The 13,622-nt window shown below is 39.1% G+C and overlaps 1 protein-coding gene across 2 annotated transcripts in view; it reads left to right on the top strand.

Annotated features, from left to right (window-relative positions):
* SH3KBP1 (SH3 domain containing kinase binding protein 1) overlaps positions 1 to 13,622 on the top strand; it is a 214,584-nt gene that overhangs the window by 93,345 nt on the left and 107,617 nt on the right. The window lies entirely within an intron of this gene.

Raw genomic sequence — 13,622 nt, 5'->3', positions numbered from 1 at the left:
AGCACCAATGCCAACAATTGGTGCCCCATATGGGGATGAGTCCTGACAGGGTGAAAATCCATGGTTCTCCAAGCTTCACTAGTTCTGCTGCTCATGAAAGAATTATTGGATGCCTTTGGATGTCACGTTCTTTATGAAATGATGAAATAATTTAATAACATTGAGATGTACGTAGAAGTTTCATGGAGGTGTATATAGAAGTATATATATAGAAGTATATATATATATAAGTATATAGAAGTTTTGTGTATTTCTAGGCAGAAGAAAAAATTCTTTTTTTCACTCACCTTATGTCATCTTTGTCAAAATAAAATCAAGAGCAAAAATGAGGAAGTTTGCCTTCCTGATTTCTCTATGATGATAAAAATAAATGTTTGTTCTGGAATATTTTTATTACAATGATGAAGGTTTCATTTCACCTTGTATTTCAGCTATCTTAGTGGCAGTCTTACCAGTTAAGAAGAAAGAGACAAAGGAAAAGTGCTAAAGAAAGGCTGTCTGCTATTCCCTAGTGAAATGCCAATCCTCATAGTTACAGTTCTGGTATTTTCTTTTTTATCCCAAGTGGCATTTGCTGCAGATAAGATCGTATGGGAGTTTGGCTCAGCCTGGCAAGCTGAAGGATGGGTTACACTAACATGTGCTTTGTAAACAAGGAAAGGCATCAAATATATGAAATTGGATTTCTGTGGCTTTGCTGACAGCTCACATGTGGTTGCAATAATAAACTCTGCTCTTGGTATCTTTACCTGTCAAAGGCTGGCTCAGAGGAAGGAGAATGCCTTTGAGGAGCTTGGGAGGCTTGGTTGGATTTCAGCAATCAAGCTGTAGACAAGGAAGATTAATGACAGAGAAATAAGACAGAGTCATGGGGCATAAGGGTTTTAAAGAATAGCCTTAAAATAGGGTGACAGCATAGCTCAGATTGGAAGGCACCTCTGGAAAAGGTCTGGGTTGGCCCTTTGCTCAAGCAGGGACAGCTAGAGCCAGTTGCCCAGGAGCACGTTGAGTTAGGTTTTGAGTGTCTCCAGGGACAGAGACTCCATAAACTGAGCAACCTGTGCCAGTGTTTGATCATCCACACAGTAGGGAAACCTAAACAAAAACAGCAACAACAAAAATTAAGAAAAATTTTAGCTGTAGTTCATTAAGCAGAGATCCTGGTCCCGTCCTAGTCCATCAAAATCACTACTTCCCTACTTTTCTGGCTGCTGGCCAAATAGAAATATACTGTGCAGACAGGAACTTGTAGTCCTGAATGCTCAGGGCACAAGTTGTAAGTTATTGCAGGTTAAAGCCACACTGTGTCCCAGGCTAGTGTCTTGAAATGAAAACTTACTACTCTATATTTACTAAAAATGTCATTGTGCCTGGAAAAAAAAGGACCGGATAAGAGGATAGCAGGAAAGGCTGAGAGGAATATGTTGTGGATGGGGTGACAGCGCAGGTGAAAATGTTACCAGGAGTAAATGTTGCCCATAGCCCATTAGCCCATGCCAGGAGACTTGAAGGTCCAAGCCACGTTGCTATATTGCAGCGCTGGGCACTGCTGCAGTGTCTTCCTCTCTTGCCAGTGCTCTCCTGTTAGGCATCTCTCAGGCACAGATGGCTCAGGTGACTGTCCTGGGCTGGCCTCAGGAATGCATTGTGTCCTTTAACTGCCAGCTTCAAACACAGAAGCTTTTAGAGCTTTATGTGTATTTCTTTTAACACCACGCAGTTCCATGCTGGACAGCACTGGAACAATTTAATTTTCAGTTGCCTATCTTCAAAACTTTACTTGGGTGAATGTGCTATCAGTCCTTTATTTCTCCCTTTCATAGCACAGTAGTCATTTAAAACAGAGGATGCATATATATGCATCAAAGAATATGATATATATATATATACACCAAAGAATAAAGTGATGAGAAATCTGAATATGTGCAGGGTAACTAAGAGGTAAATCCAGCCCCGGAAATAAGGGCAGGTCACATGAGTAGAAGAAAAAAATTTAACATAGGCAAAATTGGAAGATAACAGTGATGCCTTTTATAAAGAAACTGTTGCTGTATCATTTGAAATCAGCAGAGAATCAGTCAGAGGACAGAAGGCAGATGATGAATGATTCATTTGCTTTCCTCCTCCTTGAGATCCCTTTCTTTGCCAGCTTGAGTTAACAGATGTCTTAAAGATTATGAATTCACAGGAAATAAAAATGCAAGACAATGGGCAGCCAAGACAGTATTCTGATAGTCTAAATATTTTGTTCTTCATATGTTATCAGCTATTGAATCTCAAAATCTAGAAAAGCTCTTGTATTAAGGAAGGAATTTGCTCACAAACACTCTGGTTCAATGAGAAGTGGTTCTTCTGTATTTGAAATATAATCTCTTTTGTTCATTCTGATCCAGCCTTTGGTTACAGGTAAGTCAGCTGGGCCTGGGGAAACATGAAGACTGATTTTCTGTTGTGCTATACATCAAATAAAGTCTTACTGCAGAACCTGGTGATCTTTGGTGAGAATGAATTCAAAGGACACTTATCTTTAATGGTATGAAATCCTTCAAGGTTAGCTCAGTGCAGTCTGTTTTCAGCTTCAGTATGGGACCATTTCTCTGCAGCCACTATTCACTAGGTGGGATTCTTGTATGAATATGCTAATCCCTTCAGGGATGGGGAAGTTCCGCCCCCCAGGTTTGTGTTGAAGGTGCCAAAGAATACTTTAGGAATACCGAGATTTGTTACAATGAAAGTTTTGCAACCTAAAACAAACATGACAGTGTATTCTTTGAGGGTTTCTACATTGAAAACACATTGCATTTACAGTACCAGAAGCAGAATAAGATGTGAAGTAATTATTCTGACTCAAAAGGGCTTATTGATATACTCCCTCTTTAAGAGAAAGGCTAGACACATTGGTGAATATCTTGTCATTTATGTGTATCTCTGTGCTAACTGAAGTGAAAACTGAAGAACTGAGGGCTCTGAAGTGGCTGCCAATAGTGTGCACTGTTAAATTACCAAGGAGTTGTGTTTGCAGAGCCACTCTGTGCTTGTCTGCAAGCAGATGTGTCACCATGAAGTGCTAAGTTCTGTACTGCAGCCCTGCTCTGCAGTTAGATGGACCCTCTGTCTTCCTCTGTTTCCACACACAAATTTGGCTTTGTTCACTAAGCTGTGCAGAGTTCAGAGGTCTTTTACATGCATACATATCCATTGCAAATTGATTTACAAGAGCATGTTTACACTCAGAGTGAAGGCCAAATGGTCATCAGATTTGCTGTCATTCCAGCTCTGGGTTAAACTTCATCTGCTGGAAAAGGATATAAAACAGTGCTGTGTTTGCTTTAGCCTGTTGCTACAGAGTCATCATCCTACCTTAGTGCACGCTTTTTAAAGTATAAATGCTTTTTTTTGTCTTTATAAAAGGTTTAAATTGCAGTTTTAGTGCAGGCTTCATCTCTCTTACTGGATTGTAAGATACTGAACATCTGTGAGCACCACAGAATGACAAAACTGGGTAAGTGGTCTAAGAGCACTTTTTACTCCAAGAAAAAAAAAGTTAAGTATTAAGTTACTTAAAGGGCTATTTCTGTAAATAAAAAAGCATGAATCATCTCAGATGCAGATGATATTTTTCTTATCAGATATTTTTCTTCCTTCATCATCTGTCTTGCAAGGCAAAAGATAGTGAATTACACAAAGCCTTAAAAATATTTATATCGATCTTTCCTTGCAGCATAAAGATATCAAGTATCTTTTATGAGGTATTTGATTTGAAATTTTTCTCTGAGATATGGAGTCATAGATTTGCTTTGGTAATTTTTTCCTCTTAGGTGTTGCTAGGTGTTTAAATAAAGGTTTCTATATTACTGGATTTCATTACTCAATAATGTAAGCAGCACACACTTAATGGGAACAGCCAATATTCATATTAGTTCTCAGGTGTTGGCTTTTGTAGAGATATTTAGACTGATATTAGTAGATAACTTAATATTTACAAATCACTGTATCAGGATATGGTGTGGCTCATAGTAGCTCTGTAAGCAAACATGGTACTGCTGTTCACAACACAGAAAATAATTCTAGCCCTGAGGACAAATATGAGCATTAACCTGGAAGTGAAGTTGGCTGTGGCTGCAGCTGTGCTGTGGGAATGCAGCAGAATGCAAGGCATGACTGGAGGTGGCTGGGAAAAGTCATTTGAAATTCCTTGATCACTCAAAGGCTGCCAATGGAGTCTGCAGACTTCACCTGTTCCCCTTCTCCTAACAGCACCATAGACTAATCAGAAAAAGCTGATTATCTTTGATCTTTTTAAAGCAAGATTTTAGTGGATATTTGTACCTGCAGTAGTGATGAAAGCACGTGATAAAAGGGCTGTAAAAGGTGTTGATCCCATGGTACTGAGGGGGTCACTGGCTGCTCTCTTACCTGTCAGCATGTCATATTTCAGCTGCTTTTCTGGCCAGGGGCTTTCCTGTTTCCTTTCATGTCTAGAAGCTTTCTGAGTAAGGCTGTTTCTTGTATTGTTTTATAGCTTCAACATCTGAAGAGGGGTTGTGGTGACACCAGAGTGTGCTTGGGCCTCTAGATAAGAGTGAACACCATACTGAGATATGACAGTGCTTCCAGTGACTAATGGAGCAATTATAAAGTTTGACTATTGCTTTTCATGTAACAAATATAAAAGTAATAAAGTAATGAATGATCAGTGGGTTGAGATTGCAGCAAGGTTTTTAGGAAAGCTTTTGTGTTCATAATGCTTAAATGGAAAGCATTTTTAAATGTTCTTTCAAATTGATGGAATAGAATTGTAGGCTGATTATGCATATCTCTGGCTCTATAAACAGGTGGAAAATAAGGTTAAACCTATCACTGTTATCTTACAGTCTTAATCTGTATATTGAATTCATGCAGAACAGGAAATATGTTACTGGAAAAGTATGTAGTAGTTGTAAATCTTGTGAATAATAAAGCGTTAGGAATATATTACAAAAAATTGTGTGCGTTAATTTTTTCATACCTTAGCAGTGGTTGCTTTTAGTTATGGAGAAGAAGTTACTAGAGAACATTTTCTTGTACTGACATTTTTAAGCACTGTGATTGATACATGTATTGCTCAAACTCACTCCCATCATTTTCTGCCCTCATAAATAGACTGAATCGCTATCATCCAAGTGTCCTTGTTATTCTAAATTGGTGTATTTCACTATTGTAAAGACAAAAATGCATCTTTGCAGGATTTAAGGGGCTTTATATTCAGGCAGGAAAACAGAATAGTTAAGCAAGCAATGAGAAAACAACTGGGCCAGTAGGGTGTTGTGTAGTTGTGAAAAAGTGTTCGAGTTGAGCACATTGGGCCTTTTATTGGGCCACTTTGGACCAGGATCTTTTCTTGAGGTTGTAAGATGGTCCATGGTTTTGGTTTTCCATTTATGCTGGATTCATGTTGTTGGTTTAGCATTAATTATTGCAGTCAAGGAAATCCCTTACACTCCAGGCACTCTGAATGTGCTCAGGAGCAGAGGATTTTGAGGAATAAAGCCTGCTTTTTGAGAGAACTAAAGCTACAAGGCAGTGATGGCAGAATTCAATGTTATACCTTTTGGTATTTTTGATTAAACACTCTCTTGATAAATTACAGCTTTTTGACTGTATTAAAATATTTCGGGAAAAAAAAAGTAAGAAGACCAAAAGAACTTGATTTGTTTGTGGCATCTTTTGAAAAAGACACTATATTAAAAAACTAAATTGCTGGCAGCCTTCTTACCATGAGCCATCACTCTTAATATTTCATCAGTTTAGTAAAAATGAATGCTTATAAATGCCACAGAGGTTTGTTTAACTGATGAGAACAACTAAAAATATACAGGAAAAATTCTGTGGCATTCAGAGTTTCTCATGACCAAAACCTGAAAATGCTGCAGAGCTGGCTAGATGCAGGTGTTGCAAAACTGCCTCCTCTTTTTCTCCAACCTTGCCTGCGGTGGCTTTTCTCCCCCTGCACAGTATGTGTGTAGGCTGACTTGCCAAAACAGCCTTTTGTTTCTTTTTTGGCATTTGTTGCTCAGTTTTGGAGGATAATGATACACATCTGATCTGCTTGATACAGAAGTGTTTCTCCTCCACTTATGGAGGGAACTATCTGTGTGGATCCTGTGCCAATGTTAATTTTTGAAGCTGTGGGACAAAGAATGTTAATTTTCACTTTCATTACTGAGGTGCCTTTCAGGAAACCTACCTTCTGCTCAGCTATCACAGAGCTAATGGTGCCTGGTGTGGTAGAGGGCCAGCAGCAGCAAGAAGAATTGATTTATTTCAATTTATCGTATTTGTTTATTGCTGTTCTGGATATATATTCCTGTGCAGCCCTCAAATACTAAAGTATAGCATAAGATGCCCTTTAAGACAGCAGGTTATTTTGGATTATAGAGTTTTCATGATGGTAGCTGAGAAATAATAACAAATCTGAACACGAGGAGTGCAGTTGAGGGCTCCTCCTGGGGCTCTTTCCTCTCAGCAGAGCTGAAGGACAGGTGGTTGTGTAACGCTGCACGCTGAGCTGCAGCGTGTCAGCAGCCCAGGGAGGAGCCCTGCCAAAGCCCAGCTCTCCATGAGGTTTTGAAATGTCATGGCTTAATTGCCACAGGAGCCACATGCCTGAGTGCTCCTGCCCAGGGTCTCGGTGTCCATGGTGCAGAATGAAACCCTTGGTCCCACCCTGGCTGAGTCATTTTCCCAGTTTGCCAGGGCATCTCTTGGCTTCCTAGTGTTAGCTTTCTAGAATTTAGGATTTGTCTCTGGGCTTGTGTTTCAAGGCAAATTTAATGTAGTTTCCTAGGCTTTAGGAGCACTGCTGAACTGGAAAGTGAAGTGTTTGCTGTTTGTGGATGTGTTACTAATTTCTGTTTAGTTTTGTTGCCTTTAATGGCAAAATGAACAGATTGTACAGATAGTCTAGAGGAAAATAAAATTCTAGATTACAAAACTGACTGATGTCCTAGATGCCAAATATGAAAAAGAGTTTTGGTTTTTTTGAAGTTGTTGATTTGTTGCATGTGTTCATTTTGTATTAGCTCTCATGACTGCAGCAAGCAGAAAAATAATTTCTGTATTTTTTGCATCTTTTCAGCATTTCTTGATGCATTTGTTTAATGCATGTTGTTACCTCTTGGAATGAAAATAAAGTGTTGACAGTGGTGGGTTTTTTCCACTGCTAAGAGAGGCTTATCTGAAACTGATCTAACAGAGATCAGAGTAAGACCTGCAATGTAATGTCATTAGAGATTGAAAATCTGTTGAAAAGGATGGATACTCTGGTATCTTAAAATGAGGTAGCACAGTTGTTGGCAGTCTTTAAGAAAGTCATCACTTTTTAGAGGTGTTTGTGAATTTTACTCTTTAGTTAAGTTGGCCAGAAGTCAGCTTCAAGACAGCAAGCTGGTAGTATAAAGCTAATAATTTCGGAGAGTACTGTGTAGGAATCCATGTGGTTTAATTATGGTGAGGAGAACATAACAAAAACTGATTATGCACAGTGGTTTTGCAATTTAGAGTTATTTCATGTCATTTACTGTATGTTGGAAGTGCTGATGTGTACAGGCAGCTTAAGCTTAAGTGAATTATGTGATGGAACATACAAAAAGTGGCAAAGATGCAGCAGCAACTCATGTTTGCTTTTGGTTTATTCAGATGTTTTCTCTAGAGATCAATACAAAATAACAGCAAAGACCTGAGTAGTTGGCCACTACCTCAAAATTTAGCTAAGGGGATAAAAATTTTTGGGATTCTCCCATGATGTATATACAATGAGAATGGCAAGAGAAAAGACCTGTTTGGGCCATTTGGAAATCTTGTGTTTCTGAACTTGCATTTTTAAACTTGGTCTGTCATCCAAGAAAGAATATTTTGGTTTGTATATGCCTTCTTGTTCTTTAGATACGGATGCTACAGATATCTATTGTCTGCAGTATTTCTTGAAGCTATTTAGATGATGAAGTTTAACAGGTACAGGTACTAGAATTTGTATATTTGATAAACTACCACATTTTCAGTTCTGCATGTGGTTGAGTTTACTATGTAGTTTAATACTGTATTTTACACTTTCTTTCTTAAAGATAGATTACAAAGTATGTAGCCTGCATGCAAAGTCCTAGGGTTCCTGTTAGTTTGGAGTTGCTTTGTCTAATTTGCTTGTGATGATTTAACTGCATTCTTGATTATGTTTCTATTCCATTTATGTGCATTTTAAAACTTTCGGATTAAGAAAGAAAAAATGTTGGCAGTGTATGGTTAAACTTTGGAAGTGTCTTTTGAGTTTGTTTACAGTTATTTATCTGATGTTTCCTTCTGCTTTGGGTTAGGCCTGAGTGATGATCTCAGCCTCACTAGTGTTGTGGTTCTGCCTGTCACACACACAAGCCTGGCTCCAGCTGTGCATATGGAATTAACTTCTTAGTTAATTTGCAATTTTCTCCTAAAAGCTTTTGACCACTAGTACTATGTTTTTGCTGTAAGTTGCTTCAGTTAATTACTGCTGTTATGCAAAAGAATTATACCCATTAAAAGGCCTGATTACTGCTGCATGTTTTTAACAAAAGAATAAATTATTGAACAATGAGGCTTGCTGTTATTCTGTCAGTGCATATGTGTTAAAATGAGATGGTGTTAAAAAAAGGTGTCCTCCAGCCGTTCAGGTTCCTCACAGACAAATCTTGGCCATAAAATCCAGAGCAGCAGCCAGATGGCTGAAAGTTGGAAGTGTTGCTGTGGAGTCTAGCAAGAGAAAACACTCCTGGGTACCAGTAGAACATTAACACACTCAGAGTAATGCACTACTTGCAGTGATGCCATTCTGCATTGTGGCTTAATTGTGCTTGATGGAGTCCTACAGTCTCTGTGATTTAGCTGCACATGTCAAAGCAGGGCAATTCCCAGTTCATCTGCCTGTAGAAGAACACAGCAGCTTTACATAACCCCTTTGAGAGAGTACTGGAAGCACCTCAGATATTCTGCTTCCCCTCAGCTCCTTCAGTTTATTTTTCTCTTCTCTGGCATACAAATGCCACAAATTCAAACAAGACCAAAAGCCCCAAACTAAACAATCCTCTCCCACGAACACATCTTCACCCCCAGTATGTATTTCCCCACCCAGTATTCCCTCCCATCTTCATTCTGTTTTCTGCTAGACATTTCTGTTTTCTGCTAGACCTCAGCAGGTGTTTTTTGTCATCCATCCAAAGCCATTCACCCTTTAATAGCATGTGGGTGATGAGAGAGTTGGAATTGACATGTCAAACCACAGGTCAGAATTACACTGCCAAAGCCTTCCAGGAAAAGAAGGAAACGGGAACTTGACCATTCTGGAGCTTTCTAAAATCAGAATGGTGTTTTTGCTAGTGGGTGGGGATAAGAGGATGGAGTTCTTGTGTTGTGGAAGATAGTGACAGAGTCCACATTAGAATTTAGTATGACTAAGACTTCATTTGAAGTCTTATAACACTATCTTCAATACACTTTAAGTAATTTAAAAAATTAACATTTTTTATGCTGTTTGCTCTTAATTAGGTCATTTTCTTAAAAACAGCTAACTTTTGGAAGGAAGTTTGCAGTCCTACCTTTTTTCTTAACGTGTGCATTTTGATACACACAGTTGTCATGGATAACTCGTATTTTGCTTCTGCTTATTGGTAGAAAGGAACTGGCTGAATCAAAGGGGGGAAAACTCATTTTAGAGTGTTCTGCTTTAAACTGTCTTAAGCCAAGAAAAAAATTCAGTTATTTAAAAAAAACGACAAGGGGATACAGTAAGCACCAAGGCTGGCTGTGCAAAGCAGCTGCATATAGGTGCATAGATTAAAATCTATACACATACATGTGTAAAAGTCATCTTTAGTTATGCAATAGTTGCCTTTTATCTTTTTACACATTAGATTTAGAACTAGTTTCTATCTGAATCATATCAAAGCTCAGCTTATCTAGTCAGGAGACACTGACTGAACCAGTTCCCCCCAGTTACGGATACAGCTTTAAAGATGGAAGAATCGAATGTCAGACTGAGACTGATGGGCAGATAATGTCATGTGCAGGAAAATCTGAAATAGAAGACAGGAAATTTCTTCATCTTGTCATTTTTGTCATCATAGAGCAACAGGATAGGCTACAAAGACATTGGCATCAGGGAAGATTAGACTCTACAGAAACCACCATATAACCCACTCACACATGCACATGTCTATATGAACATCTGTTTCATGACAGAGGTTTTGAGTTTAAAAAAAGGGTAGTTTGGATTTGAGAATTCCAGTTAACTTTGAAATAGTTTACTTCCTATGTTGCTTCTGCTGCTGCTGTGCTTTCCAGCTAATCATGAGCTGTCAGTCTGTGCCCTTTTCTGGGTCTGATGTCAGCACCTAAGTGCCAGTGCGATTTTTTTTTTTTTTTTTTTTTAGTGTAGCACTGCCTCAGCTCCTGATGCTGCTTACAAAGGTAAGCATTGAATGCCAATGTGCTGTCATTGCCCCTTCTTTCCTGCTAATGCTAGAGGAGGATTTAAATGTATGGAAAGGATGCTCTCTCTTGCATGTTTACAGCTGGAGAAAGCTCCTTTGTGGCCTCCTGCTGTCAAAGGCAAAACCACCATTTTAAGGATCCGATCAAACACCACCTAGATTACACCACAAATTAGATTTGTGGCCTCAAAGATTTAGTTGTTTCCTTCTCTGTTTCAAAATTCTAAATATAAGTTAATAATTTCCTTTTCCATTTGGCCTAACTTTAGACCATTTAAAGTTAGTCTGTTCTAGCCACACCAGTAGAAAAAGGGCTGTAGAGCTCATCTCATGTTCTTCTCAAGTGCACCAAGCGTTAGCATGTGCATAGGGACCCTCAGCACCTTCTCCTTAAAACCAAAGGTATTCACTGCTGGATCTGTTGTCTTGCATTAGATCAGAGAGAACAAATAATTGGTGCATAGAATCAACTAATTGGTATATAGAATCTGTGTATCTTGCTGGCTAGCTACCCCTCACTTAGGTATTCCTTTAGAGAAAGATTTGGAAGGAGAGGGGAGAGCAGTGACACAACCATGAGACTAATAGAGATAAATGCAGACTTTCACTAGATTTTGTATACAGTAATAAAATAAGTTTATGGATTGGGAGGGGGAAGGATTCATACAGATGTATTGTTAACATCCAGAATTTTGTTTATTTCTTACTCTCAAAAATATTCTCCAAAGAGTCACACAATACTTATTATTAAATAGCATGACAACTGCCATCTGTCACGTCAGGAAACATCAGCATATCAGTTGCTATTTGATGTTAGAAATCATAGTGGGAATGCTATTTTTAGGGCAGATAGCCAGCCTCTCTTGCACAATCAAAGAAGCCATCAACATAGAAGGTATTTATTATATTTAAGTTATTTGGAATGCAGTTGTGTAAAGTTGTCAGTTTAGGAGCATTTTAGTTTAGATGGTGAAGAATGAGAAGGCATTTTAGGTGGAAAAACAGCCAATTTGAGAGAGTTTAGTTACACTGCATTAAGGTATCAATTTTAACATTCAGAAAGCTGCCACTCATCCAGAATTGCAGTGGCAGTGAAAAATATTATCAGAAAGCTAATATCAGTGGATTCCTTTCTATCTTCTTTCTTTAGTTTCAATTACTAGATTAGGAAAAAAACTTGTAACTCCGTAACTTTTTTATCACTATTCACTCTAGAGCAGCATTATCAAGAGATGTTGCAGAACAAAAAGTAGACTCACCAGAAAATCTACTTCTGTAATTTAATTTCACATTAAGACCATGCTTGGAATATGTTTACACTTTCAACTTTGATGCTGAGCATTGAGCATGTTTAACAGTCAAGAGAAATAGCATAAGAGAAAGTACATTTACTTGTGTAGAGTGCCTGTATATATTTGTGTGGATACAAGTATATAAATTATATGAAATAACATGGTTAATACACTGCACACCTTCTAGGAAGAGAGAATAGTTAGAGAATTCTGTGTTTTGAATAAATTCTCTTGTCCTACCTTCTGCTCCTCCACCATATTCCAACACAGTCATGATTTGCATCAGCAAGTTGTACTTCACCTAACAGAGGCTAAGCAGCCAGCTTAGCAACTTAATTTAGGGAAGCTCTCTCATCTCATACAACATAATTACGTGTAAGCCAGCAGATCTGGCAAACGAACCTCTGGAACAGAGTACTTTCACTAACCTCTCTTGAAACTCTGATGGCAGAAGTGTCAAGTTGGGGTCTTACTCAAAGCTGTGGATTCACAGCCTGGACATCCAAGCTAGAAGAGAAAAATTGCTGTTAACATAATTTCCAGTGTCTGACTGATTATCAAAATTAGCCTGTCTTAACCTTACTAACTCAATTGCAATGGTTTTCCTTCTATTTTCTTTAACCTAGCATTAGTGCACCTTACAAATACATGTGTGCACAGACACACACACACACATATCTGCGTGGTATATAAGTGTGAGTTCCTGCCTGGTGCAGCACGAATATCTCTGTGACTGCCCCACCTCCCTGGTGCCTTGGCATAACGGGTGTGAGGCTCTGCAAGTGGAACTGGACAATGGTGCATCTGCCTTGGAAATATCATCAAGGTGATGTCAGCCTATGCCCTTTGTTCAAACGGATAACCTAAAAAAACCCCAGAAAGGCAGGCCACCATTGTGGAAGACTGTTTTCTGAAGGAAACAGAGATCCTGATATGCCAACAGGACCCACTTCTTTGGGAACTCTGCAGTCTCCCTGGGGCCAGGGTTGAAGGTGTGGATGGAAAGGTTCCTACCCTAGTACAGCCCTCAGATTATTGTCCATTATTGATTTCTCAGATAGGCAGTGATAAAGTTGCAGCTAGCAGACTAAGGGAAATCTTGGAGTTGATTATGCAGGGCCTTGGGACACCTGCTTAAGGGATCAGGAGCACAAGCAGAATTCTTCTCTGTCCTTCCAGTCACAGGCAATGAGGATGCAAGAAGACACATGAGCTGATCAATACCTTGCTCTGAGCCCTTCCGTACAAGAAGGACATTGAGGTGCTGGAGTGTGCCCAGAGAAGGGAACAGAGCTGGGGAAGGGTCTGGAGCACAAGTCCAATGAGGAACAGCTGAGGGACCTGGGATTGATTAGCCTGGAGAAAAGGAGTCTGAGGAGGGACTTCACCACTCTCTATAATTATCTGAAAGGTGTTTGCAGTGAGGTAGGAGTTGGGCTCTTCTCCCAGGTGACAAGTGACAGGATGAGAGAAAATGGCCTCAAGTTGTGCCAAGGGACATTTAGATTGGATATTAGGAAAAATTCCTCCACAGAAAGTGTTGTCAATCATTGGAGCAGGTTGCCCAGGGAAGTGGTGTAGTCACAATTCCTGGAGGTATTTAGGAGTTATTTAGTATGGAATTTAGGGATGTGGTTTAGTGGTGGACTTAGGAGTGCTGTGTTAACAATTGAACTAAACTGTCTTAAAGGCCTTTCCCCACCTAAGCAATTTTATGATTCTGTGAAAAAAATATAAAGAATGGTTAATGAGTTATTTGTACACCTGTGAGAGAGTTGTGGACAAGATACAGCTGAGACTTTATTTCCTTATAAGATTTGGATCCCTTCCCCAT

Source organism: Ammospiza nelsoni, chromosome 2, assembly GCF_027579445.1.
Source record: "Ammospiza nelsoni isolate bAmmNel1 chromosome 2, bAmmNel1.pri, whole genome shotgun sequence".
Lineage (NCBI taxonomy): Eukaryota > Metazoa > Chordata > Aves > Passeriformes > Passerellidae > Ammospiza > Ammospiza nelsoni.
The sequence above is the reverse complement of the archived record's forward strand: the minus strand, read 5'-3'. Positions and strand labels throughout refer to the sequence as shown.